Genomic DNA, 11,181 nt, shown 5'->3' with positions numbered 1-11,181 from the left:
TAAAATTTTTAAGATAAGAAACAAAAAAAAATTAAGATAAAATGGAACAACAAACCATAAACGAAAATGAACTAAGTACTCTAAACAAATTCAAACAAACAACATAAATTGTTGTACTAAAAGAAACAAACCAATAAACCAAAGAAAAACACAAACAGCACTTTCTATCACCCGTTTATCACCATTTGGACAGATTCGTTTCTATGTTTTTCAGCTTCGACCTCTGTTCAGTTTTTAGGCTATAACTTTCCAACCGTAAGTCCAAATTTTACGTTCTTTATATGGTTGGATTCAGCACAGAAAAACAAAGAACTCAACGCGGACCAAAAGGTAAAAACAATGACGGAAAGAAACATAATTCAAAGAAGAGAAAGGATTGAAATGCTCCCCCTTGAAGCGATTAGGTCGAATGTGATGCACTTGGAGGTCGCGACTTCTCCCATTGCTCCACACTTCCCATTCTTATGATTGAGGTTGCCATCTCTCTCCATTTTTATTAAGCTATCATAAATTGCTAAAACAAACACACAAACTTGAAATGGAATTAAAAGGATTAAGAAATAAAAACTAAAATGAAAAGGAAAATCAACACACATCCAATTCCATGCTTCAAAGCAACAAGCACCAATGGGTTGTGTAAGCTGGGACTTAAACCCAGTTCTCTTGCTTGTTGGGCAATTGTCCTTTTCTGTTGGACTACAAACACAACTTGTCCATTAACGTCATTAACTTTAAAACTTGAAATTGTCCAGTTAAGAAAAAAAAATAAAGTAGGAAAGCCAAATAGAATCAAACAATGTTACCGATCCCCGGCAACGGCGCCAAAAACTTGTTGTGTGGATTTCAGCTGCACCAAAATGGATTCAGTTGCATCCTCAACTTGTGATACTCGCAAGTGCACGAGCCGTTTGGTAGTATAGCATATGTAAGTGCGAGGTCGATCCCACGAGGATTGGTGATTGAATGATCCAATTCATTTTCCCTACACAAAACAGAAATGAAAAAAAAAGGAAATAAATAAAACAAGGAAGAAAGAAAATAACTAACTCAAGTAGATAAGTTCCCAAGTTCAATTAGATTAATGGATTGATTCTAGCTAAAGTATGATTAAGCCATGGTGTGTGGTCATAACCTTGTGTTCCTAATTCCCTAATTTGATCATTTGTTGTCTAACATAAAATTAAGCATTAGGAACCCATTAAGCATAGAAGAACAATTTAAACAACCAAGCATGTATCTAATCCCTGTTGTCGAATGTCCATACATACTCTTCCTATTCATAGTTCAATTCGAATTAAAGCATGGTGTCTACTCTTAATTCAAACCAAGATAGCTAACATGCAAGCCTAAATGGTGATCAATCATTCAAACTAGCATATTAACTTATAAGCATAATGAATAAGAACAAAAACCATAATTGAAACTTGGAAACTTATCAAACTTGAATACTTAAGAAAGAATGTACATAACAAAGAAAAATAAATTACAACTAAGAAAACATTAAGGAAACTAAGAGAACTTTGAGGAAGAAAGGAAGTGTTTGAGAACTTTGAGGAGGGAGAAGAAAGTGTTTGGGAACTTTAGAGAATTTTGGAAACTTAGGGAGTGGAGAGAAAGGTGTTTGTGAAGTGTTTGAGACATGGAGACTTTTGGAAGAGAAGGGAAATGTGTTTGGGAAATTTGGAGAAGGGAGGAGAAGTGTTTGGAGAACTTTAGAGATGGGAGAAGTGTTTGAGAGATTTGGAGAAGAAAATTTAGTAGAATGATCTTATTACAACAATTGAGAACTACAAAGGAAACTAAGAGAATTTGAGGGAGAGAAGGGAAGGGAGCTCTAGAGAAGTGTTTGAGAGCCCCCCCCCTTGGGGTGTGTTTACAAGCTTGGGAAACCTCACTATATATAGGCCTAAGGAAGCTGAAAATCTGAATTAAGTATGGCTAATGCATACAACACTTTGTTTTATAAAATCTGAAATGGTTGATGCACTTCACTAATGCATACAACACTTCCATTATAAAATCTGAAATGGTTGATGCACTTCACTAATAAATCCCACCAGCAGCCCTAGCTCATCTTCATGTCACCATGACCAAGCTTCCAACCAGAAATAATAGCTCATCCTGAGGTCAGCATGACCAGCAACTTCAAGGGCTTACGAATTGGGCTTCCCTTAAGCAAATTAAGACTTTAAGCACTCAAACTTGAAGCTCAGAATGTCTTCTTTCCAGCCATATATCATTTGGGTCAATCCAAGGTCGGAGGAGGAAGTTAAGGCCAAAACAAATTGCTAACTCATTTTGCGCGCTGATAAAATCCATCCTGAGCATGGCTCTGTGTTTGCTAGGTAACAGACTCCACAATTATCCAATGAGGCTGAATTTCGGATATGTTATAGTATACACCCATTGGAACAACTTTCATGAAGAATGTGGCCTCATCCGAGCTATGTAGGTTGCTGAAACAAAGCTTGCAATATGACCTACGAAACTGGGCTGGCAGGGGACTGTAGCCAAAATTGAGTTTGTCTTTAAGCTCTTCATCCATTCATCCAAATTAGGCCCTAACATGCATGGATTGCATCATTTACTATCCAAAGCCCTCATTATTACCTAAAGCTCAATGAACTGAAAGATAAACACAAAAAGGATTAAAAGCACAAGTTTAACTCAAAAACATAACCAAATCATAAGCTAGAAGGGTACAAAATGATATACAATTATGAACCGATCAGTTATACAAGTCTAATTCATGCTTGATACAATTCTTTGGATCATGCAAGTCCCTCAACTAGAGAATTATGAAACAAATGGCAAGTGCGTAGAGGGTTTCAAACATATCATGCTAGAACGATGCCATTTAGTGAATAACAAATTATTATTATTTTTTTTAGCATTTTCAATCAAGTCATTTAAACATTCATCACAATCTCATCATATATGTCCGGAAAGTGACTTAAGAACAAAAAAGACTCAAAACAGAAAAGAAAACAAAATAAAAGAAAGTAAGAATTTAAGTGAAACGAAAAAGACTTGCTATCCCTTCCCAAACTTAGAAACAAACATTGTCCTCAATGTTAAAGAATTCAGGCACCAACAACGTTATAACAAGAATTAAAGGGAATAAAGCAAGTAAATACAAGAACAAACACGAAAAACAACTACAACACGGTTGCAAAAACAAAAACAAAAACGAAACCAAACAGAAACAAATAAAACAGTAAGCCCTAACAACAGTCTTACACATGCAGAAATCCAACCCAATGAAACGCACAAACCAAATGAAAGCCCAACCCAAACGAAAGCCCAAAAGCGAAGAAAGTAAATAAAACAAAGAAACCAAGTCAGAAGCACAAAGAGCGAGGACTCAGTAAAATAGAAAAAGTGGGCCCTGAAGTCTCGACACCTGTGAGTCACGGGAAACAAAGTGAGAGACGTGTCGACAAGCAGAGGTCTCTCTCACGGTCCCAAGCCAGAATTATTGGCTTCATAGGAAGGCGCGACGACTTTCGTTTCTCAAAAGCGCTGAAAGGCGAAACTGTAATTAAAGGGGTTGGGGACTAGGTGAGGTGACCTAAGGGGATAGGCCGTAAGGGCCGCGCAAAACGCAGAAGCGCCGTGTCTAGGGTTACGTAGAAACTAACTCTATAAAAGAAGAAGAGAAAGAGTTGGGGAAAAACACACAAACGCAGAAACACACAACAGAGAAAAGAAAGAACAAAAGAAAAGAAAGTTCAAATGGCTTCTTCCTACCCATTCTCGCTGGACCTCAACCTAGCTCTACCGACTCAGACTCGGGGCCAAGCAGTGGCACCAGTGTGGATGCCTTACTTTGCCTCTGCACGGGGGCACGTGACAGTGAATGACTCGATACTGCTGGACAACGATGTTGCCCTTGGAGTTGCTAGAAATCTAGTAACTCCCAAGGATATACGGGTGCTGGGATCAAGGGATGACAACCGGGTCGTGAGCGATGCTCTGGCACTAAGCGTGCAAAGCTCGGCAACAGTCGCAAGTGTGGGTCATCGCCTAATTGCGAAGTCCCATGAGGTGGAGGTGCTAAGAGGTCAGTTGGCGGCGGAGCGAAGTATGGTGGAGGAGTGCCAGAGTATTATTAAAAGTTTAAAAAGGGAAAGGGCAAGGATAGTGGAGGTGAATCGACACCAGCTAGAGGCGTTGCGGGAAGAGAACAAAAATCTCTCAAAGATGGTAAGTGTTTACGCCCATGACATGAGAAAGCAGCTGGAGGACCTGGACCAACCGGGTAAACGCAAGAAAACAGATCGCGAGAGTAGGTACGCTCAAGCTAAGAGTGCGATCTTTGGGAGCTCGAGTGATGAGCCCCAAGAGGCTGTGCATGAAGCCCCGGAAGAGGATAGCCATAGGGCTAAACTCAAAGGTCCAATGGTCGAGACACCGAGCACTGTGAAAGAATAATTTCTAATGTATTAGTGGTGTGCCTGGTTGTCTTTGCCCTTTCCGTGTATTTTTTTTTTTTTTTTTAAATTTTAAATTTCTCGTTTCCGGAAATAAAAGAAAAGAAAGTTGCAAAAGACAAAGAAGAAAAACAAAACGCACTTCCCCAAACCGGAATAAAAGGAATGCGACAAACGAAAAAGACACAAATCACACTTCCCCAACTGAAATAAAACAAAAACGACAAACTAAAAAGAAATCAAAACATAATGCACCAGAAAACAGGGAGGAAAAGAAAGCAAAGCGAAAGTAGAAATGCTTCCCCTTTTAACCGGACGCAACCGCAAATTGCGCAGGAAATGCAAAGTGGTGTCGGCTCCCTTATGAGCATATGGCTATTTAAACCACTTCTCGGTTGAAAGAAGGAGCATCCTGCATTTCAACCTGCAAACTCAAGAAAAACCATCAAAAAGCCCAGACAGAAAAATCAATGGCATCCCCAGATATGCTTGTTGATGACCTTAACCTTGAGTTGTCCCTTGCACCACCAAATGGCCAGACACGGGCTCCTCCAAACCATATCTTCCCAAACTCCTCATACCACCATGGCTCGGCCTCAAACTTCTCTGAGGTGGTGCCGCGTAGGGCAGTAATGCCGGAGGGCATGACTGTCAGCAGACTTACAGTTGCAGATCATCTGCATGTGGCGCAGAGGTCTGACCAGATGGCAGTGGACGAGTCCCACAACCTAACCGTGCTCAACACGGTCTCGGCCACAAATTTGGGCATGCGCCTACTGGCGAGAACACGGGAGTGCGGGGCACTGAGTGAGGAAGTGGCGGCCCTGAAAGCTCTGGTGGCGGACCTGCAGAAGCGGCTCTACAGCGCCAACCAGCATGTAGAGATGCTGCAGAAAAGGAACGAAGATCATGTAGAGCTGCTGCAGATTCTACAAGCAAGAACAGACAGAGGCAATTAGCAGAAGCCTCTGGGGGCGCAGAATGCAACAATGAACATGTGATTAGGAATTTACTGTACGCATTTTCACTAGTATGTATGTAATCACATGTTATGAAATAGAAGAAGCATTCACGCCCAATTCTGATTGTGCATTAATGAATTGAAAACACTTCCCAAACTTATAATATGCCACAATTATACCCAAAAAAATTAACCACAATTATGCACAAATATGCCACAATTCAAAAGAAAAACAAGTTAGAAACAAGAAAAAAAATAATAAGAAAAACAATTAGAGTTAGAAAATCAAAGAGGAAGAACAAGAAAAAACGAAACGAAACTTTACCTTGGATGGCTTGGAACCCTAACTGCAAATCTCTCAAGAATTGATGAAATACTTGAGGGAAAAATGTGAGAAGAGACAAGAGGGAAAAGAAGAAAAACAGAGGCGGTTGTAGAAAAATAAAATAAAATAAAAAAAACGCAACGAGCGACCGGTCGCAAGTGCAAAGCGACCGGTCGTTCTGAAACAGATTCAAAATAAGAGAATTGCGCGAAGAGCGACCGGTCGTTGTGAAAAGCGACCGGTCGTTTCTTCACAGATTCAATTTTTATTTTTTTTTATTTTTTTTTAAAACACCAAATGAGCGACCGGTCGCAAGGCAAAAGCGACCGGTCGTTTTTATACAGAATCAAATCTTCAGCAATTCGCGCAGAGCGACCGGTCGCGATGGAAGAACGACCGGTCGTTTTTTATTTTTATTTTTTTTTTATTTTTATAATATATATATATATATATATATATATATATATATATATATATATATATTTAGGGACTTACCTTCCCAACTCAGTGTTGCATCCCAGCAGGTACATCAATGAAGTGGAGCACTTCATCGTCTTGTGTTGGTCTTCAGGAGCGATGGCAATTTGGTTGTATCCTGAATAGCCATCCAAGAAGCAGTAGTAACTGTGACCTGCAAGACGTTCAAGCATTTGGTCAATAAATGGTAATGGAAAATGATCTTTTCGGGTGGCGGTATTTAATTTTCTATAATCAATACAAACACGCCATCCCGTTTTGACACGAGAAGGAATAAGTTCATTTTCCTCATTTCTTACAACAGTTATTCCTGACTTTTTAGGAACCACTTGGACCGGGCTTACCCACTTGCTATCGGAAATAGGATAAATTATACCCACATCCAATAGCTTCAGAATTTCTTTTCGGACTACCTCTGTCATGATTGGGTTTAACCTGCGTTGAGCATCCTTTGTGGGTTTGGAATCAATTTCCAGTAAAATTCTATGCATGCATCTTGTTGGGCTTATGCCCTTGATGTCCGCAATACTCCAACCAATTGCTCTCTTGTGTTCTCTTAACACTTGCATCAACTTCTGTTCATTTTCCACATTGAGATTGCTAGCAATAATCACGGGCAATGTCTCTGTTTTACCTAAATAAACATACTTCAAGTGGGATGGCAATGGTTTGAGCTCTAACTCGGGTGCCCTGTCAAGAGAAGGAACAAGCTTTTCAGTATTGACTGGCAAAGGTATAAAATTTGGAGTGTACTTACGTGGTATGGCTGGACATGCATCAAGGAATTTCACAGCCTCAAGTAACTCATTATCAACAATTTCAGCAACTTGAGGATTTTGTGTCAACACCTTTTCTAATGAATCTGTACCATGAGTACTATTAAATGTATTTTGCACAATATGACACAATGTATCAATACGAAAACATTCATGTTCATCATTGGGGAGTTTGAAGGCATCATATACTTTGAACTTTATTGTTTCCCCTTGAACTGTCATTGTCAATGTTCCTTGTCGAACATTGATCACAGTATCTGCAGTGGCCATGAAAGGGCGGCCAAGAATCAATGGAAGATCCGCACCCGGAATAGGAGCTTCTTCCATTTCTAGCACCAAAAAGTCAGCTGGTAAAATGAGATCATTTACTTTCACAAGTACATCTTCCAAAATTCCTCTTGGATATCTCACTGATCGGTCCGCCAATTGAATGCTGACAGAAGTTGGTTTAAGATCACCTAAGTTAAGGGCTTCAAAAACAGAATAAGGCATCAGATTAATTGAAGCACCTAAATCAAGTAAAGCTTTGTCAAACAATTTATCTCCAATAATGCAAGGAATTGTAAAACTTCCTGGATCTTTTAATTTGGGAGGGAGCTTCCTTTGCAAAACAGCAGAAGCTTCTTCCGTTAGTGCAACCGTTTCATGATCTTGGAATCTCCTCTTGTTGGTACAAAGGTCCTTCAAGAACTTTGCATAACTCGGAATTTGCTTGATTGCATCCAGGAGAGGAATATTGACTTGCACTTTTCTGAAGGTTTCCAATATTTCCTTGGCTTGTTGAATTTTTTTAGAACTCATAAGCCTGTGAGGAAAAGGAGCACGTAAGATTTCTTCGTCAGTAGGTTCACGACTTACCTTCTCCTTTCTTGCCCTTCTTGCAAGTTCATGCTTTGGGATCCACTCGGATGAAGAAGCTGCTTGCTTATCTCTCTCTTTGTTGCTTTCATCCTTTTCTTTAGGCTCAGCCACTTGTTCAACCTGCATGTCATCAACATTGTGAATTAAATCTTTAGAACCATCAATTTCACCAATTACCTTACCAGTTCTCAAGGTAACTGCTTGAACATGCTCACGCCCAGTTGGATTAATCTCTGGTTGGCTAGGCATCATACCAGGTTCCCTTTGACTCAAAGCTTGAGCAATTTGCCCCACTTGATTTTCTAGATTGGCAATGGCCTTATCCGTTTTCTGCATGTGGGTGTCATTCCTCTGCATGTAGCTTTTTGTCTCAGTGATGAAACTATCTGTGTTTCTAGCCATGGAAGCAACAAGTTCTTCCAAAGATTTTCCTGTAGATTGTGGTTGAGGTGGTGGTTGTGGTGGATTGTAGTAGTGCATTTGACCATGAGGTGGGCGAGTATGTTGTTGACCTTGAGGTGGTTGAGTTGGCCCTTGTTGAACATTCGAATTGTCACTCCACCTGAAATTTGGATGATTTCTCCACCCCGGATTGTATGTTTGTGAGAAAGGATCATTCTTAGGCCACTGATTTCTTTGAAATGAGCCCACTGCATTTGCTTCCTCATGTGCCAAGGGACAATCTTCAGTGTCATGACCAATTGTGGAGCAAAATGCACAAACCTTGGATGATCCCGGTGCCAATTTCTTCACCATGTTGGTTAGGTTTGCAATCTGAGCTTCCATACTAGAAAGGGTACTTACATCATAGGATTCCCCTTTTCTGACTAGTCTTTGCCTTGAATTATATTGGCGAGCATTTGCAGCAACAAGATCAAATATTGCTCGCAATTCTGTTGGAGTCTTGGTCATTATAGTTCCTCCTGCAGCTGCATTCACATTATTTTGGTCCGCTTCAAAAAGTCCTTCATAGAAGTGTTGCATTAGAAGCCAAGCTTGTATGTTATGATGCGGACAAGTGATTAGAAGCTTCTTGAAACGGTCCCAATAATCCTGGAAGCTTTCTCCCGGCCTTTGCAGAATTCCTGTAATCTGACTTCGGAGTTCATTTGTCCTTTGTGCTGGGAAAAAATGTTGCAAGAACTTTGAAGCAAGATCCGTCCATGTTGTGATGGAATTTGGAGGTAGATAGTGAAGCCATTCCTTTGCTGTATCCTTTAAACTAAATGAGAAAAGTCTCATTCTTATCTCATCACTACTCATGCCTTCGATCTTTATTGTGGAACACACTTCCTCGAAGTCTAGGATATGTGCATTAGGATTTTCTCCAGGATTTCCCAAGAACTTAGGCAATATATGTATCATGCCCGATCTCAACTCAAAGTTTTCCAAAGTGCTTGCGGGATATACTATGCAAGATGGTTGTCCAGTTGTTGGCGGTGAAGAGTATTCTTGCATAGTAAGTTCCGCATTTGCAGCTGCTGCCGCCATTGGTGAAGGTGGAGGTGACTCGACTTTTGGTGAGCTTGGTGATGATGAAAATGGCGAGAGTGAAAAAGGCAATGGAGTAGACACAGCTAGTTGGATGTTCCTTTCTCTCAAAGCTTGAGCTTGGATATCTTCTACAGTGCAATATAATGAAATATCCAAATTCAGAAGGGACATAAGCAAAATGTTCCTGCAATAAGAAGAAAACAAAAACAAACTCAAATAAAATGAAATGACAAACAAAGAAAAAAAATGAAAATAAAATTAAGTACTCTAAATATACTCAAACAAAACATATAAGCAACCGTGCCAGTTCCCCGGCAACGGCGCCAAAAATTGTTGCATTCCTAAGAGGACACAAATTAATGTGCAAACAACCAATTAAAAATACCCGCAAGTGCACGAATCTATTGAAGTATAGATTATGTAAGTACGGGGTCGATCCCACGAAGAACTTGTCGGCTTCCTATAAGTTCTAATTTGAGTACGTAAAGAACACTTAATTGACACACCACAAATGCACAAATGCAAAATGGAAACTAAAAATGAGTAAAGAAGTGTAAAAGAAATGAAACAACACAAGAAAACTAAACAAAAACACAAACAGCATTTTCTATCACCCTTTTATCACCCATTTATCACCTATGAACAGTGCTAAAGAGACCGGTCGTCAGGTAAAAGCGACCGGTCGTTTTTGGGCAGATTCGAAACTCAAAATTTGACTTGAAAAGCGACCGGTCGTCAGGTAAAAGCGACCGGTCGTTTTTGGGCAGATTCGTTTTCTCTGTTTTTCAGTTTCGACCTCTGTCCAGTGTTTTGCCTATAACTTTCCAACCGTACGTCCAAAATTCACGTTCTTTATACGGTTGGATTCAGCACAGAAAATGGAAGAACACAACGCGGACCAAAAGTCCAAAATAATTACAGAAAGAAATAAAATTCAGTAACAAAGACACGTAACGTGTCAAACACGCAACTCACACACACATTGGGGGGGGTTTTGATTTGGTTCAAGTGATCTATTTCTATTGCATGTAAGTAAATGGACTTCGAATTTAAATGAGAATGGAAGAGATGAATTATCAAGATGTGAAATCAAAATGTAACAAACACTAGGGTTTCGGAATCCACCCTAAACAATTCTACCCAAGTTCATGAATACTCAAGTGATGAACTCTAAACGTGTTGATGAAGATGTTCGCAATCAAGACCATGGGTCGTGGCTCAAGACGCATTGATTCTCTCTAATATACGTAAAGTGCATGGTTCGTGCTACAATACTTGTGCCCTCCTCATAACCGAACCTAGGTATGGTTCGTACTTCGATTCAATTACAAGGAGAACCCATTAAGTTCAAAGAGAATATGAACATCACAAGAATCCTAATAGCATGATGTTTACATTAGGTATTCAAGAAACCAATTCACATGGATGATTCTTACTTCATCCATTTATTGCTTAGGATAACATGAGGATACACATAATCCCAACAATCTCAAGAAGCATGCTTTCAAAGGTGATCAATCAAAGAAGAACATACATCAAGGATAGATTAATTTGGTGAATTGGAATTCATCAACAATATCTAGAAATTCATACACTCAAGCATCAAAACAATAAGGTATTCATGTTTAGGGCTTCAACCTAAGCCCTAGCTATGGAGTTTAGTTCCTCATAATCATTTCAAACACAAATTCGAAATAAAACTAGAAAGAAGTTACAGCTTTTGTGAAGGTGGAAGCTCAAGGTCTTCAATGGTGGAAAATCTCTTCCACTTCTTGCTTGGATGACTTTGTCTTCCTCCTCTAGCTCTCTAGCTCCCAGCTTTTAGAAAGTCTCTCCAAATTGTAATAAAAACTG

The 11,181-nt window shown here is 39.7% G+C and overlaps 1 non-coding gene across 1 annotated transcript; it reads left to right on the top strand.

Annotated features, from left to right (window-relative positions):
• Positions 1–8,833: 8,833 nt before the first annotated feature.
• On the top strand, positions 8,834–8,940 carry LOC148293227 (small nucleolar RNA R71). Its single transcript, XR_015825969.1, has one exon. It is a non-coding gene; the product is annotated as a small nucleolar RNA R71 (small nucleolar RNA).
• The last annotated feature ends 2,241 nt before the right edge of the window (positions 8,941–11,181 follow it).

The sequence above is a fragment of the Prunus avium genome, chromosome 7 (genome assembly GCF_965620075.1).
Source record: "Prunus avium chromosome 7, drPruAviu1.hap1.1, whole genome shotgun sequence".
In the NCBI taxonomy this organism is placed as follows: Eukaryota; Viridiplantae; Streptophyta; class Magnoliopsida; order Rosales; family Rosaceae; genus Prunus; species Prunus avium.
Note: the sequence above shows the minus strand (reverse complement) of the source record. Positions and strands in the feature narration are given on the sequence as shown.